Raw genomic sequence first — 13731 nt, forward strand, 5'->3', positions numbered from 1 at the left:
AGTCTATCCAGTCTTTCTTCATAAGACAGTCCTGACATCCCAGGAATCAGTCTGGTGAACCTTCTCTGTACTCCCTCTATGGCAATAATGTCCTTCCTCAGATTAGGAGACCAAAACTGTACGCAATACTCCAGGTGTGGTCTCACCAAGACCCTGTACAACTGCAGTAGAACCTCCCTGCTCCTATACTCAAATCCTTTTGCTATGAAAGCTAACATACCATTCGCTTTCTTCACTGCCTGCTGCACCTGCATGCCCACTTTCAATGGCTGGTGTACCATGACACCCAGGTCTTGCTGCATCTCCCCTTTTCCTAGTCGGCCACCATTTAGATAATAGTCTGCTTTCCTGTTTTTGCCACCAAAATGGATAACCTCACATTTATCCACATTATACTGCATCTGCCAAACATTTGCCCACTCACCCAGCCTATCCAAGTCACCTTGCAGTCTCCTAGCATCCTCCTCACAGCTAACACTGCCCCCCAGCTTAGTGTCATCCGCAAACTTGGAGATATTGCCTTCAATTCCCTCATCCAGATCATTAATATATATTGTAAATAGCTGGGGTCCCAGCACTGAGCCTTGCGGTACCCCACTAGTCACTGCCTGCCATTGTGAAAAGGACCCGTTTACTCCTACTCTTTGCTTCCTGTTTGCCAGCCAGTTCTCTATCCACATCAATACTGAACCCCCAATGCCGTGTGCTTTAAGTTTGTAAACTAATCTCTTATGTGGGACCTTGTCGAAAGCCTTCTGGAAGTCCAGATACACCACATCCACTGGTTCTCCCCTATCCACGCTACTAGTTACATCCTCGAAAAATTCTATAAGATTCGTCAGACATGATTTACCTTTTGTAAATCCATGCTGACTTTGTCCAATGATTTCACCACTTTCCAAATGTGCTGCTATCCCATCTTTAATAACTGACTCTAGCAGTTTCCCCACTACCGATGTTAGACTAACTGGTCTGTAATTCCCCGTTTTCTCTCTCCCTCCCTTCTTAAAAAGTGGGGTTACGTTTGCTACCCGCCAATCCTCAGGAACTACTCCAGAATCTAAAGAGTTTTGAAAGATTATTACTAATGCATCCACTATTTCTGGAGCTACTTCCTTAAGTACTCTGGGATGCAGCCTATCTGGCCCTGGGGATTTATCGGCCTTTAATCCATTTAATTTACCCAACACCACTTCCCGGCTAACCTGGATTTCACTCAATTCCTCCAACTCCTTTGACCCGCGGTCCCCTGCTATTTCCGGCAGATTATTTATGTCTTCCTTAGTGAAGACGGAACCAAAGTAGTTATTCAATTGGTCCGCCATATCCTTGTTCCCCATGATCAACTCACCTGTTTCTGACTGCAAGGGACCTACATTTGTTTTAACTAATCTCTTTCTTTTCACATATCTATAAAAACTTTTGCAGTCAGTTTTTATGTTCCCTGCCAGTTTTCTTTCATAATCTATTTTTCCTTTCCTAATTAAGCCCTTTGTCCTCCTCTGCTGGTCTCTGAATTTCTCCCCGTATGCTGCTTTTTCTGGCTAATTTGTACGCATCATCCTTCGCTTTGATACTATCCCTGATTTCCCTTGTTATCCACGGATGCACTACCTTCCCTGATTTATTCTTTTGCCAAACTGGGATGAACAATTATTGTAGTTCATCCATGCAGTCTTTAAATGTCTTCCATTGCATATCCACCGTCAACCCTTTTAGAATTAATTGCCCGTCAATCTTGGCCAATTCACGTCTCATACCCTCAAAGTTACCTTTCTTTAAGTTCAGAACCATTGTTTCTGAATTAACAATGTCACTCTCCATCCTAATGAAGAACTCAACCATATTATGGTCACTCTTGCCCAAGGGGGCACGTACAACAAGACTGCTAACTAACCCTTCCTCATTACTCAATACCCAGTCTAAAATAGCCTGCTCTCTCGTTGGTTCCTCTACATGTTGATTTAGATAACTATCCCGCATACATTCCAAAAAATCCTCTTCCTCAGCACCCCTGCCAATTTGATTCACCCAATCTATATGTAGATTGAAGTCACCCATTATAACGGTTTTGCCTTTGTCGCACACATTTCTAATTTCCTGTTTGATACCATCTCCAACTTCACTACTACTATTAGGTGGCCTGTACACAACACCCACCAGCGTTTTCTGCCCCTTAGTGTTTCGCAGCTCTACCCATACCGATTCCACATCCTCCAAACTAATGTCCTTCCTTTCCATTGCGTTAATCTCCTCTCTAATCAGCAACGCTACCCCACCTCCTTTTCCTTTCTCTCTATCCCTCCTGAATATTGAATATCCCTGGATGTTCAGCTCCCAGCCTTGGTCACCCTGGAGCCATGACTCCGTGATCCCAACTATATCATAGTCATTAATAGCTATCTGCACATTCAACTCATCCACCTTATTACGAATGCTCCTTGCATTGAGACACAAAGCCTTCAGGCTTGTTTTTACAACACTCTTACCCCTTATACAATTTTGTTGAAAAGTGGCCCTTTTTGATTTTTGCCCTGGATTTTCCGGCCTGCCACTTTTACTTTTCACCTTGCTACCTATTGCTTCTACCCTCATTTTACACCCCTCTGTCTCTACGCTCACACATTTAAGAAACCCTTTCCCTTTAACTCCATCCTCCACTAGCCCATTCAACACCCCACCCCCCTTATTCAGTTTAAAACCACCCGTGTAGCAGTGGCAAACCTGCCTGCCAGAATGCTGGTCCCACACCTGTTAAGATGCAATCCGTCCCTTTTGTACAGTTCCCCCTTACCCCAAAACAGATCCCAGTGATCTAAGAATCTAAATCCCTGCCCCGTGCACCAGTTCCTGAGCCACACGTTCAGGTCCCGTATCTCCCTGTTCCTGCTCTCGCCAGCACGAGGAACTGGAAGCAAACCGGAGATAACAACCCTGGAGGTCCTGCTTTTCAGCATTTTTCCGAGCTCTCTAAAGTCACGCTGCAGAATATTCATCCCCTTCTTTCCGACATCGTTTGTGCCGACATGCACTACCACTTCCGGATGTTCACCTTCGCCCTTGAGGATTTTGAGAATCAAGGGATATGGGGAGAAAGTAGGAACGGGGTACTGATTATGGATGATCAACCATGATCACATTGAATGGCGGTGCTGGCTTGAAGGGCTGAATGGCCTCCTCCTGCACCTATTGTCTATGTTACCTTCTCCCAACTAACAATGACCCCATCAGTCTGAAGAAGGGTTGTGGCCCGAAACGTTGCCTATTTCCTTCGCTCCGTAGATGGTGCTGCACCCGCTGTGTTTCTCCAGCACTTTTGTCCACCTAACAATGATCTATTCCACATTTTCCTTGAACTCCAATCCTGTTTTCACTCCTTACACTTCCTTATCTCTCTACCTCCCATCACTGAAGAAGTGTCTTGCCCTAAAACGTCACGGTTTCCTTCTCTCCACAGAGGCTGCCCGACCTGCTGAGTGACTCCAGCACTGTGTGACCTTCTTCCCATGATGCATGCCGCCCCCCCCCCCCCACATGACTGCGCAATGGCAGGGGGTGGGGCCGACAGTCGCCCTCAGATGGGCAGTGACGCCAGGGCGCCGATTGTACAGGCCGTCCGTGCGTGCGGCTGACATTACGGTGCGGTGCGGGCGGCTCGACACGGTTCACGAATGTTCGGCGCCCCCTCACACCCCCCCCACCCACTCATACCCCCCCACGTGACTCAGCGCCAATCGCCGGCGGTGCCGGCTGTCCCCCTCGAATTAGGGGTAGAAACATAGAAAATAGGTGCGGGAGTAGAGGCCATTCGGCCCTTCGAGCCTGCACTGCCATTCAATATGATCATGGCTGATCATCCAACTCAGTATCCTGTACCTGCCTTCTCTCCATACCCCCTGATCCCTTTAGCCACAAGGGCCACATCTAACTCCCTCTTAAATATAGCCAATGAACTGGCCTCAACTACCTTCTGTGGCAGAGAATTCCACAGATTCACCACTCTCTGTGTGAAAAATGATTTTCTCATCTTGGTCCTAAAAGATTTCCCTCTTATCCTTAAACTGTGACCCCTTGTTCTGGACTTCCCCAACATCGGGAACAATCTTCCTGCATCTAGCCTGTCCAACCCCTTAAGAATTTTGTAAGTTTCTATAAGATCCCCCCTCAATCTTCTAAATTCTAGCGAGTACAAGCCGAGTCTATCCAGTCTTTCTTCATATGAAAGTCCTGACATCCCAGGAATCAGTCTGGTGAACCTTCTCTGTACTCCCTCTATGGCAAGAATGTCCTTCCTCAGATTAGGAGACCAAAACTGTACGCAATACTCCAGGTGTGGTCTCACCAAGACCCTGTACAACTGCAGTAGAACCTCCCTGCTCTTATACTCAAATCCTTTTGCTATGAATGCTAACATACCATTTGCTTTCTTCACTGAAAGAGGTAATTTGAGGAGCAACCTGGATTTGAACTAGGGACCTTCTGATCTGCAGTCAAATACTCTACCACTGAGCTATACACCCCCACTCAAGCACTTCAAGCGCTAGTAATGTTCACTTGTTAGTAATGTCCTGTTTGCCAGCTTGTTGACCGTCTGTGTGCCCCTCCTGCAGGGTTTAGGAGCCGTTGCTGTGGACGGAGAGACGGGGACGTGAGCGGCCATTGAGGGCAGACAGGGTGCAGGTGAGCCCCCCATCTGCTCGGTCTGCGGGCTGAACTTCGAGGGACTGAGTTTCGATGGAGGACCACATGACGGGGCAGAACAAGGAGAAGCGTTTTGAGTGCGACGTATGTGGCAATGCCTGCTGGAGCCCGAGCCAGCTGGAGATCCACCGGCGGGTGCACACGGGAGAACGCCCCTTCGACTGCTCGGAGTGCGGCAAGAGTTTCACCCAGTTGAGTCACCTGAAGGCCCACCGGCATGTGCACACGGGCGAGAGGCCCTATAGCTGCTCCACATGCGGCAAGAGCTTTACCCAGTTGTCGGGGCTGCGGGACCACCAGCGGGTGCACAGCAGTGAGCGGCCCTTCACCTGCTCCGACTGCGGCAAAGGCTTCAAGTCGTCCAAGGACCTGAAGGTGCACAGGCGGTTCCATACCGGGGAACGGCCCTTCACCTGCAGCGACTGCGGCAAGGGCTTCACCCAGTTCAGCGGCCTGCAGAATCACCAGCGCACCCACACCGGCGATCGTCCCTTCACCTGTACCGAGTGCGGCAAGGGCTTCACCCAGTCCAGCACCCTGGTGAAGCACCAGCGCACCCACACCGGCGAGCGCCCCTACACCTGTACCCAGTGTGGCAGGGATTTCATCGAATCCAGGCACCTGCTGGTGCACCAGCGCACCCACACCGGTGAGCGTCCCTACACCTGTACCACGTGCGGCAAGGGCTTCGCTCAGTCCAGCACCCTGGTGGGCCACCAGCGCACCCACACCGGCGAACGCCCCTACACCTGTGTCCAGTGCGGCAAGGGCTTCTCCCAGTCCAGCACCCTGCTGGTGCACCAGCGCACCCACACCGACGAGCACCCCTACACCTGCGCCCAGTGCGGCAAGGGCTTCACCCAATATGGCAGCCTGCTGGTGCACCAGCGCACCCACACCGGCGAGCGCCCCTACACCTGCGCCCAGTGCGGCAAGGGCTTCACCAGATCCGGCAGCCTGCTGGAGCACCAGCGCACCCACACCGGCGAGCGTCCCTACACCTGCGCCCAATGCGGCAAGGGCTTCACCCGCCCCTCCAGCCTGCTGTCCCACCTTTGTGTGCGCTGAGTTTCACCTGCATGTCCAGCGTGTGGCAGCACCGGCGTACCCACAGCGGTGAGCGTCCCTTCCCCTGCCCGTCCTGTGGTAAGGGCTTCACCCGCCTTGACCACCTACTGGAGCACCGGAGAGTCCACACCGGCCAGCGCCCCTTCACCTGCCCGCTCTGTGGCAAGGCCTTTGCCCGCTCCTCCAGCCTGCTGGCACACCGCCACGTGGACAGATAGGCGCTGATTATGTAGACACAAAATCCTGGAAGGAATAGGTTAAGTTTCTGGTCGAGACCCTCCTCAGTCTCGACCCAAAATGTCACCCAGTCCTTCTCTCCACAGATGCTGCCTGTCCCGCTGAGTTACACTAGCATTTTGTGTCCTTTTTTGTAAACCAGTGAGGAAATATTATACAATAGAACTGCTTAAATGGTAACTTCTGTGTGAGGAACTTATGTTAAGTTGCAAGAGAAGGGCTTGGAGTTGAGGTTTTCAAAAATACATTGCCCTCAAAGGCATAAAGAACACACACACATAGGAGAACAGATGGCTTATTATAACATGCAGATGTTGATGTAAATAGGCATCGCTTTGTTTGCTTTGAAGCGGTTATAACACTGTCAGAAGTTGTATTTGGTTTAGTTTGGTGTTTAGAGTATAGGTTATTGATGGGTTTCTTCTCAAGACATGAGCATTGTGTGTCCTTTCTTTATGGCACATCTTTGAGCTCGGGTGTGTCATAAAGGGGATTTATGGTTGTCTATATTGGGTCTTGGGCATCAAGGCTAGATAATAGTCTGTGATCTGGTTTGTGCTGTTTAAATATATTTATGTTGAGATAAGAGATAACATAGAAACATAGAAAATAGGTGCAGGAAAATTCGGCCCTTCGAGCCTGCACCGCCATTCAATATGATCATGGCTGATCATCCAACTCAGTATCCCGTACCTGCCTTCTCTCCATACCCCCTGATCCCTTTAGCCACAAGGACCATATCTAACTCCCTCTTAAATATAGCCAATGAACTGGCCTCAACTAACTTCTGTGGCTGAGAGTTCCAGAGATTCACCACTCTCTGTGTGAAAAATGTTTTTCTCATCTCGGTCCTAAAGGATTTCCCCTCGATCCTTAAGCTGTGACCCCTTTTCCTGGTTCCCAACATCGGGAACTATCTTCCTGCATCTAGCCTGTCCAACCCCTTAAGAATAGGTGATGGTTGTGTGACCTTTGTATAAGGGTGGTTTCTTATGTTTATAGAAAACTGAGAAAGTAACTCTGTTTTGATAATCTTCCATTTGCTGTGTGGAATGCTATTAGTGAGGAGGCCTTACATTCCTTTCGTCCAGAGATAGAAGGGGGGAGGTTGTAATTCAGAATGAAACTAGACCCGAGCTTGGGAAGAAGTGATTATAATTTATCAAGTGTGACAATTAGTGTCCTTTGTGCGGTTGGGGATTGTAGAAATAACTTGAATGGGGCAAAACTCAAATTTAATCCATAAGTAACTGTATTTTAACTATGAAGTAGGGAAATTATTTGTCAAGTGTATTATGTTTAATTAGGATGATGAGTATTGGACTTTGTTTAAATCTGAAGTTTTAGAAATAACTTTCTTTTCCAAAAGTGAAAATATATATTTTGTGTGTATGTATTGTGTGATTGCTGTATGATGTGTATTTTATATTCTGAGAGGTGTTATATGAGAATTAGTTTTATATTTCTGTGCTTTTACTTCATTGAAATAAAAATGCTTTTGAGCAAAGAGGTTAAAGGAAACCACAGAGGGAAAAAGATGTTGTAATGGGGCCAGAAAACGGAAAATCATGTGACTATACGTGTTGTCAATCACTGGAAAGGATTTGGTTGATTGGTTAATGGTAAACCATAATGATTGGTTAATAGATTGCCACTCCTTTTGTACCATAATTGTCCAATACCTACATAACGTGTTACATTTGTGCCAAAGTCAGTAATTCTTTCGACCTGCCCCGGAGTTCTTAGCTGTGTTGGAAGGTTTAAAGAATTTTACTTCGGAGTCACCTGAGTGACTACGTGAAGAATGCCGTCCAGGCGCACGCGCGTCATCTCGTCAGACGCATTGCCTCCAAGCGGTGAGTGAAAGAAAACCTGAACGTAAGTATTTTACTTTCATTTCAGGCTGCTTTTTTCCGTGGAGACTGCGTGCATAGACACAGGCAAGTCTTAATGTATGGAGAAAGGTGGGAGGAAGAATAGTAAGCGCATCACAGTAAGCACTCTATAGGACAAAGTGTCTGAGAGTAGCGGGCGCCCGACTAAAAAGTCGATTGTAAAGAAATAACTATTTTTACACGGGGGGGTGGGGGAAAGTCCCGTTGAAACTCCCATAGGGAGCAAGGCCATAAAGAAATAATAGGCCTGGAAGACTCGGAGGAGTCTGGACTATAGAATTTATAAACTGGAATTCCTCATGGGTAAAACAAACTCCAGAAGGAGTATAAAAAACGCAGGCTTAAAGAGCAACCGCATGGAACACCCAGAAGAGGTTCTGGGAAACGTTGGCCCAGATTTGAGCCAGCGACCAAAATGCCTGATGATAAAAATGAATATATGGGCTGGCCTGACAGGGAGGCAGCACCAGAAATGTCTGAAAGATAATACAGACGTTGGTCTACAGGAGACCCAGAATATGGAGCAGCACCCAAAAGTGGGCTGCCAATATACAGCTCAATGCAAGAGCTTGATGTATCTCAAAGAGGGACAAAAAAGCATAGGCCTATCATAGAGCCATCGCATGTAATACCTGATGATGAAAATCCAGGTGAAACCCATTATGAGGAGGAATACCCAGAATACTCTGATAACGAATCAGTTGAGGACAAGAGCCAATGCAAAAAAAATAAGAAAAGTGGCAGGGTTGGCCCAAAGGTTCTCTAGTCCCAGAAACAAGGGACAACCTCTATCAGAGGAGATAGCAGAGAGTATAAATTACCTGCTTTCCCATCATTTGGAAGACCAACGATGGATGAAATTGTGAACAAATATAAAATCCCGCAGAACTGTGCTCGGTTAAGAGTTCCAGCTGTTAATAAAGAAGTGTGGAATTATATGGGCACTGCAGTAAGAGCTCAAGAAATGAGACTACAGCGGGTATTAAAATTAATGGGGTCAAGCATTACGGCATTTGCCAGAGATCTGGAAGAAGGAAATGTGACAACGTCACAACAGGATGTGATGGGAGTAAATCTGTGATAAGACCTAACATACATCCTAAGTTTGCAGGGCTTTGTAAACCATCTAATATACAATTGCCACACTTACTCTTTGGAGTGGTGCTTGCCAAAAAACTGAAGGTTCTCAACGAAGAATCAATAACCATCGGGATGATGAAGCCACCGACGTTTGGCAGCACAGCTAGAAGGCAATATCTATAATAATAATAATAGTAATAATAATAAATTTTATTTATGGGCGCCTTTCAAGAGTCTCAAGGACACATTACAAAAATTTAGCAGGTAGAGGAAAAACATGTAAGGGGAATGAAATAAATAGTAGAGACATGACTAGTACACAAAGTAAAGACAGAATTCAATACAAAACACAATATGAGGTAATTAATGCACAGATGAAAAGGGAGGGGGACGTGGGGCTAAGGATAGGCAGAGGTGAAGAGATGGGTCTTGAGGCGGGACTGGAAGATGGTGAGGGACACGGAATTGCGGATCAGTTGGGGGAGGGAGTTCCAGAGCCTGGGAGCTGCCCTGGAGAAGGCTCTGTCCCCAAAACTGCGGAGGTTGGACTTGTGGATGGAGAGGAGACCGGCTGATGTGGATCTGAGGGACCGTGAGGGTTTGTAGGGGGAGAGGAGGCCAGTGAGATATGGGGGGGGGGGCAGATGGTGGAGGGCTTTGTAGGTGAGGATCAGGATTTTGTAGGTGATCCGGTGGGAGATGGGAAGCCAGTGAAGTTGTTTGAGGACTGGAGTGATGTGATGCCGGGATTTGGTGTGGGTGATGAGTCGGGCGGCTGCGTTCTGGACCAGTTGGAGTCGGTTGATGTAGGTGGAGCTGATGCCAAGGAGAAGTGAGTTGCAATAGCCCAGTCGGGAGGAGATGAAGGCATGGATGAGTCTTTCAGCAGCGGGAGGTGTGAGAGAGGGTCTGAGTTTGGCGATGTTGCGGAGATGAACGAAGGAGGTTTTAATGACATGGTGCATGTGAGGCTCAAGGGAGAGGGTGGAATCAAAGATCACGCCAAGGTTGCGGGCCTGGGGAGATGGGGAGACAGTGGTGCCGTCGATGGTGAGAGTGGGGTTATTGATTTTGCTGAGTGTGGCAATCTATACTAAAGGGGAACTGAATACAACCCCAGGACGTGGAGAACATGGTATTCCCACAAGGGGCAAGGTACAAAAAGTGACACCGGTAAAGTCTGAGGTAGGTGGTTCTGGTTCTGAAAGAAACATATCAGATGTGTCCTACTTACAAGTTGGGGTAGGTTACAATTCTTTTTAAAAGAATGGAAGCTAATAACATATACTGTGCAGTAAATCCCCTACTCAACATATTCCAAAAATATTCAATTTTCTCTAAAGAAGAGATTAGAAAAATTCAAATAGAAATTGATATTTTGAGTAAAAAAAGGGTAATAGAGAAAACAACATAAAAACCATCAGTTTATATCTAGTATTTTTTCTAGGCCAGAAAAGAATGGGGGTAGTAGGATCATTTTGGACCTTACAAATCCCAAACCATTTGTACAGTATAAACATTTAAAAATGGAGATTTTACTAATGCTTTGCAGTTAATTTCAACAGAATGCTATATGGCAAGCATACATCTCCAAGATGCATATTACTCTGTGGCCGTGCACGTTAAAGATCGTAGATATGTCAAATTTGTCTGGATGAGTCAATGGTGGCAGTTCAATTTCAATTCAATTCAATTTATTGTCATTTGGACCCCTTGAGGTCCAAACGAAATGCCGTTTCTGCAGCCATACATTACAAACAAATAGACCCAAGACACAGCATAATTTACATAAACATCCATCACATTGCTGTGATGGAAGGCCCAAAAACTTTTCTCTCCACTGCACTCCCCCCCCGCCCCGCCCCCGATGTCAGAGTCAAAGTCAAAGCCCCCGGCGGGCGATGGCGAATTGTCCCGTGGCCATTAAGCCACGCCGGGTGATGCAAGGTCGCGCACCGGGTCTTGGTGTTAGAGCCCCCGGCGGGCGCTCGCAAAGACCCGCCGCCATTCCAAGCCGCGCGGGGCGGTGATGTAGGCCCCGCTCCAGGAGCTCTTCAACCCCGCAACTCGGGCGGGAGAAGTCGCCGTTGCGGAAGCCCGGAAAAGCGGTCTCCCACCAGGGACATTGCCATTGCTTAATGGATTTAACTTCAGCTCCTACATTGTTTACAAAACTGCTGAAACCAATCTTAGCATTGTTAAGAGCTCAAGGCCATTTGATAATGGCTTATTTGGATGACATGTTATTGTGGGAGACACTGAAGACATGGCAACAAGCCTCAGTTTTAAAAGTTAAACTTACATTTCAATAACTGGGCTTTGTGATTCACAGAGCGAAATCCAGACTGACACACAACATAATAATTGATTACTTGGGGTTCACTATTAATTCAGAACACAAGACAGTGAGCTTACCCAAGGAAAAAAGCTGCAAGTGATTAAGGGTTGTAAGGAGCTAATTGCAGGCAAACAACCATCAATCAGGCAAGTCGCAAGTCTAATTGGCAAGTTAATTGCTTCATTTCCACCTGTTCAGTTTGGACCACTGCATTATCAGCAGCTGCAGCGAGCATATATATCAGTATTGGAAAGACATGCTGGACATTTCGATGAACCAATGCAACCAAGTAACACAGCAATTGAGGATATAAAATGGTGGATTAAAAAATTACGCTTACAGGAAAATTTTGATTGAATCATCAGCTACCATTTTACAAACAGATGCAAGTGCACTGGGATGGGGAGCTGCGGATGCCATCTCAAGCTGTGGAGGTAGATGGAATGCAGAGGTAGAACCTTTGCTCGAGACACATGGCATTAATTATCTTGAATTACTAAGTGTATTGCATGGGTTGGAAGCCCTTTGTCGAAGGTACAAAATTTGCATGTAATAATAATAATAATAAATACTTTATTGATCCCCTCAGGGAAATTCAGATGTCCAGAAGCCCCCAACCAACAAACCCACAGATTCAAAACGAACGCAGACAGAAAATACATACAATACAATGTGGACACTACCTGAGAGCAATAAATACTTAAAAAGACCAATAATTAACAATTAAAAATTAAAAATAGCAAAATGCATCCCCCTACAGCCTAGTGGTCCGAATTATAAAATCTAATGGCTGCAGCGGTGAAGGATCTCCTGAACCGCTCCGTTCTACAGGGCAGGGAGAGGAGCCAGTTGTTGTTACGAGTGCTCTTTTGACTCCAGAATTACATGGAGGGGATGCCCGGGGTTCAGATTGACAACACTACGGCAGCGGCACATGTCAATCACATGGGTGGAATCAAGTCAGAAGCATGTGACAGATTGGCAAACATGATTTGGCACTGGTGCATTGAGAAAGATATTTGGGTTTCTGCAATTTACCTACCAGGTAAATTCAACATAATTGCAGATAGTAGGCCAAGAAATTTCAATGACAACACAGAATGGATGTTAAATCGTGACATTTTTCAACAAAATTGAATAAATTTGGGAAACGTTAAATTGGGGTGGAATGTTTGTATGCATTTCCTGCCTTTTGTCTCATCAATAGGTGTCTACAGAAGATCAAACAAGATTATGCTGCAGGATTGTTGGTGGTTCCAGATTGGCCCACACAAACATGGTATCCATTAGGGTTAAAAATGGTGACTGAACCCATTATGGATGTCTTTTAGACAAGAAAACCTACTTTGCACCCTGTAACTGGTGAATTTCATCCTTTACATGATCATATTGATTTGCAGATTCTAAAAAGTACCTAGAAGCAGTACATTTCTTACATTAAGAAATGGGAACAGTCTCCTCAACACAAAACATTTCTTACCACACTGCAGACGCTTCAGATGTTGTAGAAATTTGTCAAAATTCCATGTTGATGATAATTTAAGTTATAGTGCGATCAACACAGCAAGGAATGCTTTGTCGGCATACTTATCGAGACCATCGGAACATCAAGTTCTAGGATCACACCCTTTGATTTGTAGATACATGAAGGGCATCTTTATGCTAAACCTCCCAGACCGAGATATACGGAAATCTGGAATATGAGGGATGTACTATCACTACTTAGGGATTGGGATCCCATCTCAAATTTGTCGTTAGACATAATTATGATGAAAGTAGTCATGTTAATAGCTTTAGTATCAGCTCAAAGAGTACAAACATTACACAAGTTAAGGATAGACAGAATGGGAATGAAAACAGAGGAAATTACATTCTATGTCTATGACCTGCTAAAACAGAGCAGACCAGGAGTCTCGGGGTGTAAATTGATTTTCAGTATATCCTGCAGATCAAAGATTTTGTGTAGTTACATATTTAAAATACTACATTGAGACTACCAAACATCTTAGAGGTGTAGAATCTGGATTATTCATCAGCCATAAAAGCCACACAAAAAAGTGACAATACAAACAATTTCAAGATGGCTGAAGAAGGTGCTATTGGATGCAGGAATTGATACTGACAAATTTAAATCTCATTCCACCAGGGCGGCGGCAACATTGGCGACCAAGGATTTGGACGTTCCAATAGACCATATCCTTGCAGCCGCAGGTTGAGAAAATGGAAGGATGTTGCACAACTATTATCACAAAGAAATTGCAGACCCTGGTGTATTTGGTGGTACTGTTTTGAATTCAGTATTAAATGTCTCTAGAGATTAAAATGGGACACATAATGTTTTACCATAAAATAAACCATTAATTAATTAAACAAGTATGATGGTTTGCATGTTATTGACTGTTTTTCACTCAT

General features: G+C 45.8%; 1 long non-coding RNA gene and 1 other non-coding gene across 2 annotated transcripts; both read right to left on the bottom strand.

Annotated features, from left to right (window-relative positions):
- Window positions 1–4448: 4448 nt before the first annotated feature.
- On the bottom strand, window positions 4449–4520 carry trnac-gca. Its single transcript has one exon. It is a non-coding gene; the product is annotated as a tRNA-Cys (tRNA).
- A 594-nt stretch (window positions 4521–5114) lies between these two features.
- On the bottom strand, window positions 5115–5747 carry LOC116970521. The gene is made up of 3 exons (XR_004411172.1): window positions 5703–5747; window positions 5323–5450; window positions 5115–5154 (listed from the first exon to the last, which is right to left on the bottom strand). It is a non-coding gene; the product is annotated as an uncharacterized LOC116970521 (long non-coding RNA).
- Window positions 5748–13731: the final 7984 nt, after the last annotated feature.

Source organism: Amblyraja radiata, unplaced genomic scaffold (assembly GCF_010909765.2).
Source record: "Amblyraja radiata isolate CabotCenter1 unplaced genomic scaffold, sAmbRad1.1.pri scaffold_988_ctg1, whole genome shotgun sequence".
Lineage (NCBI taxonomy): Eukaryota > Metazoa > Chordata > Chondrichthyes > Rajiformes > Rajidae > Amblyraja > Amblyraja radiata.